At 39.4% G+C, this 17,813-nt stretch overlaps 1 protein-coding gene across 6 annotated transcripts in view; it reads left to right on the top strand.

Annotated features, from left to right (window-relative positions):
• Window positions 1-17,813, top strand: part of LOC115003980 (heparan sulfate glucosamine 3-O-sulfotransferase 5) — a 121,313-nt gene that overhangs the window by 43,968 nt on the left and 59,532 nt on the right. For 5 of the 6 annotated variants that reach the window (XM_029425926.1, XM_029425921.1, XM_029425922.1 and 2 more), the window contains exon 1: window positions 73-481. The exons of the other annotated variant lie outside the window; for it this stretch is intronic. The gene's annotated coding sequence lies outside the window, so the exon portion shown is untranslated. Of the gene's footprint in view, window positions 1-72; window positions 482-17,813 lie in introns of those variants that run through there. 6 annotated transcript variants of the gene reach the window in all.

The following is a 17,813-nucleotide window of genomic DNA, read 5'->3' as shown; positions in this document are numbered from 1 at the left end:
CTCTTTCTCTTTCTCTTTCTCCTCCTCCTCCTCCTCCTCCTCCTCCTCCACCTTCTTCAGGAAAACGCCCCAGCTCTCCCCGTGCAGCCTCCCTCCTCCAGCTGCACTACAGCAGTACTACAGCGAGCTCCACCAATCCATGGGGTGCTGGAGGAGGGCGCTCCGGTCTAAGTGGACTTCAGGAAGGCTTTCTGTTTACCTTCGCGGTCCTGTGAAACGAGAGAAAAGGTAACAATCTCGTTGCGACAGGACGCATATTTCTTCCTGCATGTTCTTTGCGCACCTGGCTGTCCGAGCGCGGACATCCGAATTGGACCCCGCTTACTTGCACACCTGACGCTACGTGTCCTGTTTAACCTGAGGCCACACGCCTCTGAGGGACATGTGGAGAGGCTTTCTGACCTCAGCTGCATCCCGCCTGTTCCTCCTGAGCGTCTGGCTGGAGGGGTAATCGCCGCGTCCCGAGGAGGATGCCGAACAGGTAAACGAGCCCCACGCATCTTTTTGATTTTCCGTTTGTTTAGTCTAATAATTTGCAAAATGGGCTCTGCATGCAGGAAGCAGAGGATTAAACATAACCACACACTGTCACCGTGCTACCCAGAATGAGTTGATAGTGACCTCGTGGCACTTCGTGGTGTGTTACATTCTTCATTAAATCATTAGGACATTCCTGCAGAGAGACTGGACATGCTGGTGTGTTATTTCTGTAGTTTCCTTGTCTCATCAGGATGATAAATCTTTTACATTTTTCACATCAATGATCAAGTTGCAGCAACACTTCAACACACTTGAGTTTACCCAGGCATGATTGCTGGTCCAGCATCTTAATGATCCAACTTCATGTATTCAAAGACAAACACATCTTTACATGTGCACAGAGCAGCTCAACCTGAATCACTGCAGTGAACTTCCCTCCACATCTACAGTTTAATTTAGATTTCAGGAGTTCCTGTGTTAACACTTTTCACCGGCACAGTTACTCTGAGACTCCCCTTCTCTGTGTTTGATAAGGTGGAGAGGATTAGTTAAAACTGAGTGTTCCGGTTAACACATTCAGTGCCTCAACATTTCTTACTTTCCCCCTGTGTTTGTGTCAGTGCACCATCAGTCTTGTCTCAGGCAATTTATTATTGTCTCAGGAGACAGGTGCTATTTTCAGTGCTGCTGCTTGTCATCATTACTCTGCATTAACTCTCTAATACGGCTTTTGTTATTGGTTAAGTGCCTACAGCTCTGTGGCAGCCTATGAGAATGAAGATGAAAAGACGGAGAGCAAAAGTGCAGATAAATAAGCAACGTTATGTTAGGGGTGTTGGATATTTCTATGCTTTGCTTTAATAACAGCATCAGCATGATAATGCTGCTTATGTAAGCTCCTCCAGATACTTGGTTATCCCAGACAGTTCTGCACTGTATCTACCATATTTCAGGCTTCAACATGCATGGCTTGCACTGCTGGACTCCACACCAGTCAACAGCTCTGTGCTCTGAATAAATAGAGTCAACAGGGAATACTTGGAGACAGGAAGTAACAGCAGTTTGTATTAGTGAAATAATTGTCCTTGGACCTACAGTCACTTTGTAATCTGAGACTGTTCTTCCAACCCCTCACAAAAGGACAGCGCTGGTTGTTAACCAGTTTCTTAAAATGTGTATTTGTCCTGACCAGCGACCTCTTGTGGTCAACGCTTGAAACTGAGAAGCAATCGCGGAAGTAATGTGACATTTCTGTTGCCCGCCCTTTTCTGTAAATGACCATAGTCTTTCCCTTACCCTAAGCAAGTCATTTCAGTTTCCTAAACTTAATCATAGAGTTTGTATAGACACAATCATCTTTGTAAACTTCATAAGCGTTTGTAAAGGCACTGAGGCTGCAGTCAAAAAAGTGAGCTTTTTTCTGATAATATGTGGTAAAAATATTTTTTTAATTTATGGTTGAGTGGGTTTCAAGTATGATGGCATACAATGGTAAATGAGGAATAAACAAAGTTATGGTATTATTTTAAGCTAGGGCGGGAAATTTATTTAAAAAAAATGTTTTGTTGTATTTGTTGAAATACTCTTTACATCCCGACAGCAATGGACAAATCAAATGCTCTGAAAATAAATTATAATATTAATAGTGAGATTTTTTTTGCCATTTTACATTTCACAGATACGTTGAATGTTAACGTCTCATAAATATACATATCAGCCTTGTATCACACTTGCAGAAACGCACATTATTATGTGGTTAATGCTGTGAAACGATTAGTTAGGTTTAGCCAGTTGGTCAGTTAAAACAAAAAGATCATGGTTTGGGTAAAAAAAAAAGATATAGACATAACGTCATGTGATTGACAAGACAACCTCACATGACAAAATATTGTCCGTAAAAATAACAGAACTTCTGGTTTCACGCGGGACACGGACATTCTTCTGGGTGAAAGTCCTGTGTGAAAAATATTAACAAAAAATGAGAAAGCTATTGACAAAGTATTGAAAGTTAATGTCAGTAGCAATCTTTCACTTCGACGTCTCCTCACAATGGCTCCCATACATCAGTCCTTGAGTTTGGATCTCATCACAGGATAACAGTAGATGTGTTCCTGAAGGTGTAATTTGAGCGATCAGAGGTCATGATGGCACACAGTTAGCAGCACCCAGGACAGCATATTGTCCTATTCATCTTAATGACTCCTGTGGGCAGGGCTGCAGAGGACATTGAGGAAGGGCCTGAAAATGCTCTCCGATGACCTTCTGCGACTAACAAATGGAGCGCAGATGAAACAAGCGCGCCCTGCCAGGGAGGCTGCCGTCTCCAGTAAAACTGTAAAAAGAGAAGAGAGCAGGAGAGAGTTAGTCTATCACTCGGATTTTACAGCAGAAGCGGCTGCTTCCTCACTCCCGAGCCAGTTATTACATTTCACTCACGTTTGCCTTTGCAGAAGCGCTAATTTATTGCATCCGATATTCAGGAAAAGACCCACCTACTGTACCAACATGATCTTGGTTACTGGTTCCTGATAACTTTAGTGAGTGAGACACTTCAGTGGAAGTAAAGCCCTGCGGTGTGCTGCCTCATCACTCCAGAGTCATGATGGTCAACCTGATACAACCAATTACCAAAGACGTGTGTGGGTAGCTACAACATGGATTAATTTCTGACTTGGCAAGCTATTATTGAGGCAGACACAGAGAGGAGGAGGGTGGCTCTGTGGTTTTGAAATCGGAGGATGGTGCAGAAATTTGTCAGCCCTTCACGCTGACACCCTTATCCAAGTCATCTTCTCAGGATGGTGATATATGACAAAGGTGACCGTGCTCATTATTCACAGACTGGTCTTCTTCTTCTTTCCCTTGGCATGCCTTCCTCCTGGGTCTGATCAAGTGCGTTCTATTATCCCGCAGTAATGATTTGTGGAGGTCTGTGGCGCAGTAGCATCTGAAGGACGGTGCGTTGCAGAGCCTTCCAAAACAAATAATAACACACATCCATTAGCCATATGGGTTCCATTCCCCAGATTTGCTTGATGAAATTTGGGTGTCCTCCCACAGCGGAGCCACAGTGCAAGCCTGGGAGTCATTTCATTAGATTTTTTGCTCCTCTGGTTTCTACACGTTTCTCAAAACGTTTCTCAAGTGTTAGAATAAAGGCTGCAACTGAGAATTATTTACTGATCATTCTCACAATTACATTTTGGATTAATTATTTAGTCAGAAAAATATCATAAAAAAACATTACAATTTCCCAAAATTGTTTGTTTATTTTTTCCAACCAACAGTCCCAAACGGTACAGTATTCGATTCACATTGACCTTAAACAGAGAAACATGGTACATGGCTGGTACCAGAGAATGTATGGATGTTTTGCTCAATTTAAACAATTATTTGATTATCAAAGTTGTCAATTTTCTGTCGGATCCGATTAATTAACTAATTGAGTTTGAAGTTTTATTCTTGACTTTGGACATAGTAATCAAAATAAAAAATCATAACAGTGGAACAGCATGGCATCATCAGCAGGAATGTGAAACACGTTGTGTGCTTTCATGTGTGCATTTGCATCCTCGATCACACTCCTACTGTACAAACATTGCTCCATAGTGTAACTAGTGGTGAACAACTCTACAATGTACTTTTAGGTTTTTACAAAGATTATTTAGAAATATTTGTGCTAAGTCTTAAAGATAATTCTTGTTTCATTGCAAAGAAAATACAGCATTTGTCTTCTTAAAAACTGACACCATTTGGTAGGCTAATAGTGTAGTTTAATCTTCATGTAAAGCTATTAGATCAACAAAAAAACACAAGAAAAGATATTTACAAACTAAAGGCAGGTCATTAAAATACATTTAAAAAAGCAAGTGGCCAATAATAGATCCTTGAAGGACCCCTTAAGGAAACCTGTTGGCATGTAAACAAGAATAGATACTAATTGTGCTCCGTCAAATACATAGCTAACACACTGTCTTAAAGCATTGAAGCATTATATAATCAAGTGTATCAAATCACTTTTGAGAAATCAAAAAATACACCAAGGGAACATTTCAGATAGGATACTTTGAACAAGTTGCAACGGCAATTTAGTTTTCTTCTCATCTTTATACAGAATGTGTTTACATATTCTTATTTATAGTCAAAGGATGACATTTTTTTTTCTAAAGAGCCTCATAAAGATTGAACCAGTTTGTATGTACAAACTGGTTCAATCTTTATGAGGCTCTTTTTTTTTTTTACATGTGTGCCATGCTCACCAGACTTGGTGATGTGTATTACTGTGTGTCACCTGGATGTACAGCTGCTTGTGTGTTTTATGTTTTATTTTTGCTTCAGTGCAGAACAATGAAATCCAACAGCTCTTCCTCTGCAGCGCTTGCATTTTAAAGCCTGTGATTGAAGTTGTGCCGGTGTTTTGCATGGATCCATATTTATTACTGCTGCTGTGTTCGCTGTGTAATTGACTTCTGAACACATAAATAATGGCCGCAGTTATGGCTTACCTTCCCCTTCTCCCCCTGCCTGCTGCATTTCTCATTGACTGTTCATCCCCTCCTCTGTCTCACCTCTACCTCCTATCACAGCAGCCCTACAAAGAGCAATCTGTTTGAAACATAGAGTAAACAAAGCCGGAGTCCAGCTGGATGAGGTGTCTGGAAATAAAATAAGATCCCATCTAGCCGTGAATATTGTTTATAGGCCTGTGTGAGGGGTTTAATTCCCATGGGGGTCACTCATGCTTAAGATGTAAGCGCTCAGGGGATCAGAAGGTGATTGTGTTTAGTTGGCACTGCTATATCCGCTGTAGCAGGATATAATTGAAGAAGTGTCAGTAGATAGAGCTTGACTTTATGAGGCAGACATTAACATTAATTAATTAAGAAATTAACATAATATATCTTGGAGTTTAAAAAAATTAAATAGCACTTCGCCAAGGCCAATGGTGCATTCACTTGCTCTTTGGATGGTCCCATTTTGAGAGTTGGTAAGCCGTCCTTCCGACTTTGGTGTGTTCATGAGCTTTAAGTCGTAATGTGCAAACATCATGGACGCCACAAAGAAGATGTATTTTATTATATTGCTCAACAGCACATTGATATCTGTGTTTTGTATTTTCGGAAAATCTTACCTGTTTAATGCATCACAATTGCTCTATCTTGCAATGTTAACAAAAGTGAAAAATTATTTATGATTCCCCGCGATTCAGATCCGCTCCAAAATGTAATGTGTTCTTCCTCGGCCCATGCTTCACTCTTCCAGTTCCATGAAAATTAGGCAAGTGATTTTTCTGTAATCCTGCTGACCGACAAACAAACCGAGCAGGAAATATAAACTCTTTGGCCGAGGTAATGATAAGATCCCTGTGAAGTTGGTTATTAGTCCAGATTGTACTCTTGACCATGATGTGTACTCAGCAGGATAATTTATGTTGAGCATGACTAGAGCTGGTTGGTGTACATTTTAATTTAATTTAATTTAATTTAATTTAATTTAATTTAATTTAATTTAATTTAATTTAATTTAATTTAAATAATAATAATAATAATAATAATAATAATAATAATAATAATAATAATAAAATGTAACTATATTTTAAACAGTAAACTTCCATGGAAATGTTATTATTTTCAATAAAAACTGTAACTGTACAACACAACAAAAACACCAAGAATATACTTAAGGTAAGAAAAATAATCAACTATTTATTCAAATAGGATCATATCTGTTCTGTCAGACGCGTGAGACTGAAAACGCAGCTGAAACGCCTCGTGTGCAGCCAAGCTGTTAGTCTTTAGACGCTGGGCTTTTGGTGCCTCGAGACATTTTGGCCAGTTTGTATCCAGCTTTGTATACAATAACTCAAATGAACCAGTAATACAGAGCTCTAATCAATCTGCAGTGGCAGGCTCACTCTGTGCTCAATGTTGCGTCAAGTCTGGTGGAATCAATTTAGTGTGCCTGAACTTCATTGTATTCTGAACTATTTCATCACCATTATAATGGTTCACATTTCAACTCTTTCATTTCTGCTGGTATGTCTGTCAGGTCCGTTATACGCCCAGTATAGATATGTAATTTGAAAACAAGCAACCAGAGCAAATTTTTCGTAGGCAGAATTTCAAACTGTGCAGTCTGTGTGAGCTTTTTCATCAGCTCACTGTGTTGACTAAAAAAGCTGTAGTCTCCGAGCTCCAACTGTCTGCCGACAGACAAACAGAGGCAGCAGAGGCAACGTTAGTTCTTTTTTTTCTCTCAACTTTGGCTTCTGTTGAATCATGGCTCAATATTTCTGCTGCTGCTGAAACACTGCCATAAAAAAGACTTACCACTCAAGCTTTATTAAGATGCGTGGATATAGAGCTGCCATAGTAAACGCAAAAAACATTCATAATTACATTAATTGCAGGGAGCGAGAGTAATGTCTCTAACTAAACGAGAGGCCCGTTCATCACATTTTGCGGGATGTGCTTTCCCTTGGAGCAATTCAGTACGGGTGAAAAAAAGACAGAATGAGACATATTAAACTTTGTAAAAATGATTTGCAAATAAAAAAAACTAATACATTAGCTTAGAAAATGTTTTTTTGAGACATGAACCTCAAATGTGGGTTATTTAAGGATGATCTCGGATTTTTCCCAGCAGAGCACCCTTCCATCTGAAGCCTGGCCCGGCCTCACAGGGCTCTGCATGGGTTTTGTCTGGCTGTCAGTGCCTTTGTCTGCACGTAGCACCAGTGATCTGGGCATGATGCTTCATTCTCTGCAGCTATCTGCTGCTATCAATTAGAGCTTTTATGGGGAGGTGCTGTCAGAGTTACCAAGGCAACCAATGTCTTTGGCAGTGCGTTGCATCCCCTGCAGGGCTGTGGATGGAGCGCTTGCAAGTATTACTGCACAGTACATTTTAAAGATTCAAAATCTTCAGCGCCTGGGGACAGGAACAATAAGCATGAAATACATAGCAGTGTTGTACTGCACTGTTTGTGGATGTTGTTTCTCCTCAGATGGTGTTGTAATGTATAGCTTTGACAATTTGAGTGGAAGTTGAAAAAGTGTTAGCAGGCAGAGGTAGTAAGTTATACAACAGCATGTACTTACAAATTATCTGCTCACACTTTACAAGCTGCTTTAGGATTCTGTCAAATGAAAATGTCTGAGTTAACAACTAACCAAACTTCTATAAGACACTATAGAAGTTAGTCATGACCGGATTTCTTCAAATATTAGGATTAAGTGGTGCTTTGTACAGTTAGTGTTAAATTGAAATGTCAAGAGATGTTGACTCTCAGGGATCAGAGCCAGAGCTACCATTGAAAATGCAGAGGTCATGTTCTCTGTTGATCTCATATTTTAGAGTTTATAGTCTATGATTAAAACCTATACATGATGGGTATTTTACAGGATAGCTCCTGTTCATTTAGATAGATAGATAGATAGATGGATAGATACTTTATTAATCCCGAGGGAAATTTAGGACTCAATATACTTGTCACAGTGCCATTAAAAAGAGGACCTAAGCGCAGTACACACAACAGGCAGGTAGTAATAACAAGAAGCAAGATGTAATAAACAAAGCTGAATACAAAACTCAGATATAAAACTAAACTGAGGGAGCAGGTTAAGGTAACAAGAAACAGGACAAACCAGGATGACACGAGGGAACACCAGGATCAACGTTAATATATACAGTTAGGTCCATAAATATTTGGACATTGACACAATTTTCATCATTTTGGCTCTGTACACCACCACAATGGACTTGACATTACAAATCAGATGAATGGTGGAGGAATTACAACACATTTTATACGTGGTACCCCCTTTTTAAGGGACCAAAAGTAATTGGACAATTGACTGTTCAGCTGTTCCATGGCCAGGTGTGTGTTATTTCCTCGTTAGTTCATTTACAAGGAGCAGATAAAAGGTCTAGAGTTCATTTCAAGTGTGGTATTTACTTTTGGAATTTGTTGAGGTCAACTCTCAATATGAAGTCTAAAGAGCTGTGACTATCAGTGAAGCAAGCCATCATTAGGCTGAAACATCAAAACAAACCCATCAGAGAAATAGCAAAAACATTAGGTAATGCCAAATCAACTGTTTGGTACATTCTTAAAAAGAAAAAACGCACTGGTGAGCTCAGCAACACCAAAAGATCTTGAAGACCATGCTGTCCTTCTGTCATCCACTGTGGTGGGAGAATTCTTCTCCTGGTGAAGAAAAAGCCCTTCACAACAGTTCAGATCAAGAACAAATCAAAGTCAAAGTGAACAATCAAGAGAAGACTTCACCAGAGTAAATACAGAGGGTTATCCACACGATGTAAACCATTGGTGAGCCTCAAAAACAGGAAGACAAGATTAGAGTTTGCTAAAACGCATCTAAAAAAGCCTGTAAAGTTCTGGAACAACATCCTATCAACAGATGAGACAAAAATCAAGTTGTACCAGAATGATGGGAAGAGAAGAGTATGGAGAAGGGAAGGAACTGCTCATGATTCAAAGCACACCACCTCATCAGTGAAGCATGGTGGTGGTAGTGTTATGGCATGGGCTTGTATGGCTGCCAATGGAACTGGTTCCCTTGTATTTATTGATGATGTGACTGCTGACAAAAGCAACAGGATAAACTCTGAAGTGTTTCGGGCAATATTATCTGCTCATATTCAGCCAAATGCTTCAGAACTCATTGGACGGCGCTTCACAGTGCATATGGACAATGACCCAAAGCATACCCAAAGCAAAGATACTGCAAAAGCAACCAAAGGAATGTTCTGCAATGGCTCTCTCTCTCTCTCTCTCTCTCTCTCTCTCTCTCTCTCTCTCTCTCTCTCTCTCTATATCTATATATCTATATATATATCTATATATATATATATATCTATATATATATATCTATATATATATATATATATATATATATATATATATATATATATATATAAAAACACACACACACACATACAAACTGGAGGAGGCAGGCAAAGACAAAAGATTAGGGAAAGGAGGATCAAATCAGGGCGGGGCACACACATCACAAAGGGCGGGAAAACACAGGAAGTAAAACGAGACAAAACTGAAAGCCAGGATCATGACATCACATATTGTATATACTGATTCAGTTTTGATTAAATAATATTTCAGCTCGAGCTTGAACAGGATTAACAGTCTTACTTTTTTGTGATTTAAAATGTATTACTATCAAATAACTATATTTCTTTTAAAATTGGAAATGTATCAGCGTTGCACTCAGGGGGAGCTGTTTTTCAGCTTTGGACTGAATGATGCTGCAGGTCATGGATGGTTGTCGCTCATTTTGGTTCTCAACCAACTTTTGTTCACATATATGAGCCGAACAGACTCATCATTCTTTGTGTGTGGCGTTACATCAGAGGAAACCTTTCCAAGCTCCAGTAGAAGTCGGGGATGGAGAGAAGCTGATGTTGATTATTCAGGGAATTATTGTATATAATTATTATATATAAGTTTTAGTTGCAGACTCTCTTAAACTTCTTCTACATTCATCAGGAAGGGAACAACTCGAGTTCTTTCTCAATGATAGAAAAATCTTGGAAGTGCTGACTGAATTATGTCATGAGAGACGTGACATGAGATAAGAGACGTGATCACAGACACACATTTCCCCTTGTTATCAGAAAGGTTGGCCTTTGGAAAAGCACATTTGATTTCGGACAGCGTGAGGAAGTGCGCAACATTGAAAAATGCGTAGTTGTGTCTCAAAGAGACGGAGCTTCACACAGAATGCTTTCATGTGCGCAGTAGGCTCTTGTTCCGTGTTGAGATGACCAGTAAGATCAACTAAACAGGTCTGCCAAACATGGAGGGTCTCTCAGCCCATGAAGAGGTCGGTCATTCTCTTTAAAAAACAGATCGATTTCTGATCTTAGGGAATAAAACCCTGTATTCAGCATCGACATCAGACAGGAAAGCTTGAAATTCTCTGTGGTAAAGTCCTCGTGCTCAAATTATGTTGTGCCCTTTAGACTCCTAAGACCAAGCAGCTCTTCCGTAACGCAAAAGTTATCGTCAACTCCCCGCAAAAAACAGCTGTGTGGTGTTTGTCGCATCTGTGCTCTCATCACATGCAATCCAGTAAAAATCAAAAGCACAAGCTTTATCTGACACTTGATGTTTTAAGTTAGCTGACAAGTCAAAACTGTGTTTCTGTGTTAACTAAGACGTACAATACATTCAAGCACAATTTTCTATTTGGGCCATATTCCATTATACTTTTAGAATTTGCTGCAGGCCAATTAAAAATGGACCGCGGGCCGCAGTTGGCAGTCTGTATTAAAATTAATCGAAGCATCAGACTAAAAATGGTATGGAGGGTGCAGAGCAAATACATGTACCTCTCTGAGCCGCTATAAATGTAACGTTCTTGTGTGTGTGTGTGTGTGTGTGTGTGTGTGTGTGTGTGTGTGTGTGTGTGTGTGTGTGTGTGTGTGTGTGTGTGTGTGTGTGTGTGTGTGTGTGTGTGTGTGTGTAAAGAATGCTGATATGAGATATGAAAAATAACCGGTAGTCAATGTTCATGCTGCTAAGATAATGGTGAATAAGCTACTCAGTTGGGTTCATATATTTGTAAATCTGACTCTGAAAGAGTCAGTGCCTCCCCAGCCATGAACCTCACCGCATGTCACTGACTTACACTGACAAACACACACACATGGAAGGACTAGAGTTCACACACACACATGGAAGGACACAGACAGATAGAGAAACCTAAACAGTTGCTTCCCAGTTTTGTAATGAATAGATATTAGCTCATCTTTACAGCCCTAAAGCTGGCTAGACCTCGTGAGTTCTATTAATCTTGTATGATGATCACACTACATATTATAATCGGCCTTTCTGCATGCAACAACCTCTGACTTTTATACTCGTACTGTACGAATCAATAGACCTTTTGTCCTCTGACGATTCCAAAAATGTTTATTCATCAATATGGATGCGCACTCAACAATGCTGACTAAAAGGAGAGATTGTTTCTTCGTGCAGTTCTGCGGTGAACAGAAAATAATAAGAAAAATAAACCAAATAGAGCTGCAGATGGTAGAAGATGCTTACTGTACGATCTGTGTGTTCTGTGGTGAAGTTCAGTTTCATATCACAGCAGTCTCAACAATATAGTTTTAGTCAAAAATACTAAAATACTACTTCAGTAAAATTTAACAAGCTCACTACGGCAAATAACAGATCTTTTGACAGCAGCGATGTTGGGAAATCGCTCTGTTGAACTGCTTAAATTGCAGACAGCCGACCCAAATGTTCAGACATTTCATCCTTCCTCAAACTGCACATCAGTCCACTGATCCAGCAGACGTTTGTCCCGGCTCTTAAATTAGTGTCGGGTGACCAATTTGGGCGAAAACCATGTAGAACAGTGTCTAAATTTAGACATGTCGGATAAAAATACAGAAAATATAATATTTATATAATGTAAATGTATTATTACTTGTGTATTACTTCCTGAGAGGAGGTTGTATTGTATTGTGGGGCTCAATACTCAATTCTGACACTTTTCAAACTAAATATCTTTACATGTGACTGTTTTAGGCACAAAACACATTATATTAAGAAAATACGATAAAAGGATTTAGTATTTCTCCACCAAAACTATAGAAACGTTACATAACAGCACATAGATCTTTATGGAGGGAGATAGAATTTTCAGAAATTGTTATGGAAAATAACTGACTTCTTTTGATGGTTAACATCCTGGCTATGGCTCTGTCAAGGATCAGCAGATAGAGAGTGGTCCTCATGTGCAGGAGGTGGCCGGCCGGCAGCCTGTGGAGAGACGCTGATGAGCCGTAATCTGAACCTTTAAAGTGAGAAAAACAACCGTGAGTTATGGCTCTCTGTTATCACATGGAGCACTTAGTCTCCAGCCCGGCCTTGTCAAGTATTCTTTTCACTTATGCCCGATCGATCACTGTTGCCAAGTGTTAATAATGAGTCATACTATTAAATGCGATGACCTGCGGATGTATTCTATTGCATTGTTTCTTGCACAGCAGAAACCCCGTAATTAAGGTTCAAGTGGAAGCAGTAGGAGAAGCAGGTTGGAGCCAAAACTCAATTAAAAATAGCGTAGATGAATGAATGTAAAAATGATTAGAGTTTAAAAGTTGTATTGCTTTATTGGTTTCTGTCGTCTGAGGAGATGAATGTTTTCTAAACTGATGCTGCTGAGATGAAATACTGCTGTACGAGTGGCAGGATAATCATTTACTGAAATTAACAGCCAGTGCCAGCCTTTTTAATTCATAATGTTGTCATTTTTCTACGGAGTCTGTGGGGAATGTATGGTAAAAGACATCACGCAGAATGCTCTGGTCAGACCGAGTGGTTTTACCCTCATTAATAATGTAATGTGACAAAGCAGGATGTGACAGTGTTACGCAACAAAAAGGTGGTTCACTGTGCTATCAGCTGTCTGTTAACCTGTCAGAATTGTAAAGAAATGCCACGGAGTAGATACATTATCTTTTTAGACTTTTACCATCTTGATGTCGGAGGTCAGTGCATCCTTCAGATTGACTGCCACAGGCCACTTTAGAAGTGTTCTGCTGCTCACATGTGGATCGTCGATACGAGCAGATCCAACATTAGATCAGTGGTGTGTGGCTGTTATCTGTGTGTGTTCTCTTTTGATGTAAACAGTTGATACTCCACTCGAGAACCCACGTGTGTTTTAAGGTTTGCTTTAATATGGCTATTTTGTTTTACAGTGGAGACAGAGAGATGAAACATGGCATGGTTTTAAGGTTCCAGTGAGACTACAACACATTCAACTTATCTTTGACTCTGCTAGTTTTTATTTGTATGTGTTATAAAGTCTGTTGCATTGAAGGGTGGGGGATTTGCTTCCATCTAGCAAATGATATACAAACTCATATTATAATAACATCTGGCTGTTTGTCCTATTCAAGTCTAACAAAAAAGATTTTAAATGTGGTCTAAATGTCTGCAACCATAATGAAATAAACATGAAAATGTTATTTATTCATTGATAGCAGGGCAAATAAGGCAAATGTTTGGGTCCCCAGTTGCAATGACAACTATAAACCCCGTTAACCCTGCCCTGTAAAATCCCTAAATGTGTCCCCTTCAAGCTGGAGACTGTTATTTAGGACAGTCAGCTCTACCTGTAACTGTCTCACATACAACGCTCTCGTACATGCCCCCCAGAGTCTATAGTTGCACACTATGCACTAATGTTGTGCTGTTTTGGTTGTTTGTGCAAAGAAATGTCCTTTTCAAGCTTTACTAACATGAAATGATACAAGATGCCCACCCCCAGACACCACGCTGAACCTCTGGAACGCCACTGTCAATGAAATCTTTTCCAAGATTTTACTCGTTAATCATTTTCTGGCGTCAGTATCACTGAGCCATTGCAGCACCATCCAGCTGTGAGGAGCTCTATTTTCATTGGGTGTTGCATTGTGGGACTGCTGTGTCCATCAAGTTCAGTCAACAAATATTTGAGTGTTTTTTAAGGCATACTTAATTTGAATTCTTTCTTGCAGTGGACTGCTGAAGGATTTGAGATGTTGGTGTAAGGAGATAGTAGGAAAGCAGATTACTAAAATGTATGATTTGAATCTTCTGTTCTTAGTCCAACACTTACTTTGTTCAGTAAAACAAACTATATTTTACATTCCATTGATTAAGGCTGGGCGATATGGAGAAAATCAAATATCACAATTATATTGACCAAATACCTTGATTTGCGATAACCAAATACATTGCGACAATATTGTAGGGTTTGACTGTGCTTTCACAAAATATTTACACAAATCATCAGTTATGTGGATATAATGACAGATAATAGAAGAGCTAGAACAGTCTCACTTCATTTAATGCAGCCTTTTAAACCAACTACAATATCCAAAATCTAAGATGATATTTAGTCTCATATCACAATGTTGATGGACAGTTTGTGAAGAAAATGGATATTTCCTAACTTGCCTTTGCTCATGAATTTATTTCCAAGCTTGCAGTCTTTCCAAAAGAAGGCAGCAGTCCTCTCAGGTTTATTGCATTCAGGTCAGCTTTGTAATGCTCTAAGGGATTTAATAAAGGATGTGTCAAAGGCCATAAAGGCTGGAAAACTGGAAGTACTCTCAAGTCAAAATAGGAAAATGCTATTAATATTTAATATGTTCCACTGTGAAAGAGCTGGGCTGAGACAGATTCCCCCTTTTTTTTTTGTCAATTAGCTGTGTCATCTGTAATCATAAGGCACACCTACCTGCTTGGTTTTCATCATACGATGTTGTTTTATGTAAGTTGTACAGAACACTGCTGCACTGCTGAAGAAGGAGGTAGTGAGTGCAGAAAAAAGGGGAAAGACATCAGCATATCAGTGATGTTCTAATGCTTTGTGCTGTAGAGTATAGGGGTGGACAAAAGCTATTCATCATATTTACTTTGTCTTAAATATTATATAATACATAATATATTTCTCTTTTTAAGAGAGCTCTGGATGCACACCTTTTGACCTTTTGAGAGGTTTTTATTTTTTTATTGACGAGATATAAAATGGAGGATGATCACGACACTGAAGCATCTGAGAAACAGTGTGTGGAATGATTTTGGATTCTTCACACGACTGTATAAAATATGTACGTAGTTTCCGTGATGTCACCTTTTGTTTCTGAAGAGCCATGTAGCTTAATGTGAGCGGCTCCGGCCGTCGCCATCTTGGCAGTGACGACGGCATCTAATTCCCGGTTAATCCAAAAATGGACAAAGTGGTGAATGGTCGGCGGGCCCAGATGATGCAGCAGAGCAGACAGCTAGCAGCTAGCAACCTGTGACGGCAACCACCTGACTCTCAAAGCAGCCACGCCCCTGATAATGCGTAACGAGTCTTCATTTAATTAGCTAAAGAGATCAAAACCTTTTTTTGTAACAGTCTGTAAACATGTTTATTTGTGCTGTAAAATTTGGCATATTTGGGCTCTATGGAGAATGACTCGCGTTCGAAGCCTCATGTGGCCACTCGAGGAACTGCAGTAGCTTCATTTTTCAGCAGCGGAGGTTGCTGCTGAGTTCTTCCCCGTAGATGTCAAATAACCAACAAAGATATGGCTCTTTGCCGACTTTGCTGAAGTAGCTGCCTTATCCACAACTTGAAATCTCAGGACTAACCTGCTAGTGAGAATTGTTTTATGTGATTTTAACATAGAACAGGATCACATTGTGATTAAACTGATATCATACTAACCATTGTCTAAAACAAATATTTAATTTGTAAAAATGATCACAATTTAAATCACATGCACTTCGGTCAGAAAAATTGCAATTATATATTTTCCTCAAAATGTTCAGCCCTAATTATATTTCGGGCTGAACAAGTTAACAATATTCGTAACTCAGAATAGGATAATATTTGCTAACCAGTGCTTCTTTATTTTGGTTGCACTTGGATGCTACACCACTTTAAAATCTCTGTACGTGCATCTTTTTTAGATTTCCCTCCTTATGTAATGTCCTAGGCTTCCCTCCCTGCTCCCAGTTGGTTTTGTTTCCATTTCAACCAATTAATTTCACTCCTGAAATATGAAAAAAAATCCTGTATATGATTTTATGATAGTTGTTCATTATTAATTTCTACCAGAAATACTAAAGATTTCATACAAATAAAAGTAACTTATGGGGTTCTGCAGGCCATGTGAGTCCTGGTGGGGCACTGCATTTCAAATCACTATTTATTCGTTTCCTGAGTGCTCTTTTTTCAGCAATATTGAAATAATACTTATTTCAAAAATACCACCAACTCTAGCTGGATTCCAGTTTACTTAAATATTGAAAATCCAAAGCCAGAAAAACACAATATGTTTTCAGATACCTGGACGATGCTCCTCACGGGGAAGCTGTGGTGGTAGATAGTATAAAATCTCTGAGGCTGCAATTATAAGTGCTGAAGGAAACACAGCAGGGCACAGTTCTTATTCTCCAGAGCGGTTCTGCTGACTTTCCTCTTTCAGTTTTCCCTCACCTGCACAAAGTACAGCAATGACCCTCTCAGTTTTGCTCCTGCATGTGCCAGAATAGTGCAAAACAATGTGAATAGAGTAGAATACAAAATAGAACAAGATAAAACAGAATGTAAAATTAAATACTCTACAGTAGAATAAATACTGTATACTGTAATAATATATATATATATATATATATATATATATATGAATATGTTTGTGCACTATAAACATATGTAAGTAGGGACACTTCACAGAGCTCAGGTGTTTAACAGAGAACAAACAAACATTTGAAAAGAAATGCATCTCTAAATTATGATTCTAGTTTGTAGTGTGAAAGCAGAACGTTCTGTGACTCTTTTAAGATAAATGACAACAATATCGTTTGTAATTTATTTCTGGGACGATCTAACGTCCAACAAAAATAGTTATTGTGTCAGGCCTGACTCTAAATCCTACCTAGCCCGGTAGAGTCAGTAGTTTCCAGTTAAAGGCTGATGCTGCCCTCAGTTATGTGTGTGGATACCTGCAGGTGGAAACAGTGTTGTGGTATCTCAGTCAGCTAGCCAGGCTGACCGGAGGAGAAACCAAAATAATCTTCATAATGAACAAGAGTAAAAATACAAATGCAAACTTTACAGGAAGTGTAAACAGATATCTGGGTGCTGGTGGAGTAGGAGGTGAAAGCAGGGACGAGACGGGCCAGCTCTTTAAAATGACCTCAGGGTTAACACATGCATTCACAGGTCATGAGTGTGCTCCCTCTCTCCTGTTACCTCCATCGAGTTGAGGACACACAAGCATTTTCCATGATTAGGTGCTGCTTCTGCCTCACAACCACAATGGAGATGAGAGAGATGGTGGGGGATGTAAGGGGGGGAAACGGAGGAGAGTGTCCAGCTGGGATTGGATTGGAGATGAGTGCAGCAGGGCCATCCATTCAGAAACGCCAGCGAATGGCTGGATCACTACATCTAATATGTGGATGAATGTCTCGACCTGCAGTGGTTATCTTCAGCAGAGACCACTGATCTGCACATCGCCCTCTTTGTCAACATTTTCTTAAAGCTGCACTCAGCAAGATCCATCCTACAAAGCTAAATCACAAAGTAAGGCTGTAGTGCAGAGGAATATCTGATTCTGATGAATTTGCTCTATATTTCCCAAATTTCCCAAATGACATTCTGGTTGCAGATATTGTCTCTGTTTCACCCACAGGAAGTGACTATATGCTAAAGAGAAGTGGTTTGCCGAGAGAAAGCTGCATTAACTAGCATCTGTGGTATAACGCATTACTGATGTTGTGTTGCATGATTTTT

Source organism: Cottoperca gobio, chromosome 24 (genome assembly GCF_900634415.1).
Source record: "Cottoperca gobio chromosome 24, fCotGob3.1, whole genome shotgun sequence".
Taxonomy (NCBI): Eukaryota; Metazoa; Chordata; class Actinopteri; order Perciformes; family Bovichtidae; genus Cottoperca; species Cottoperca gobio.
Note: the sequence above shows the minus strand (reverse complement) of the source record. Positions and strands in the feature narration are given on the sequence as shown.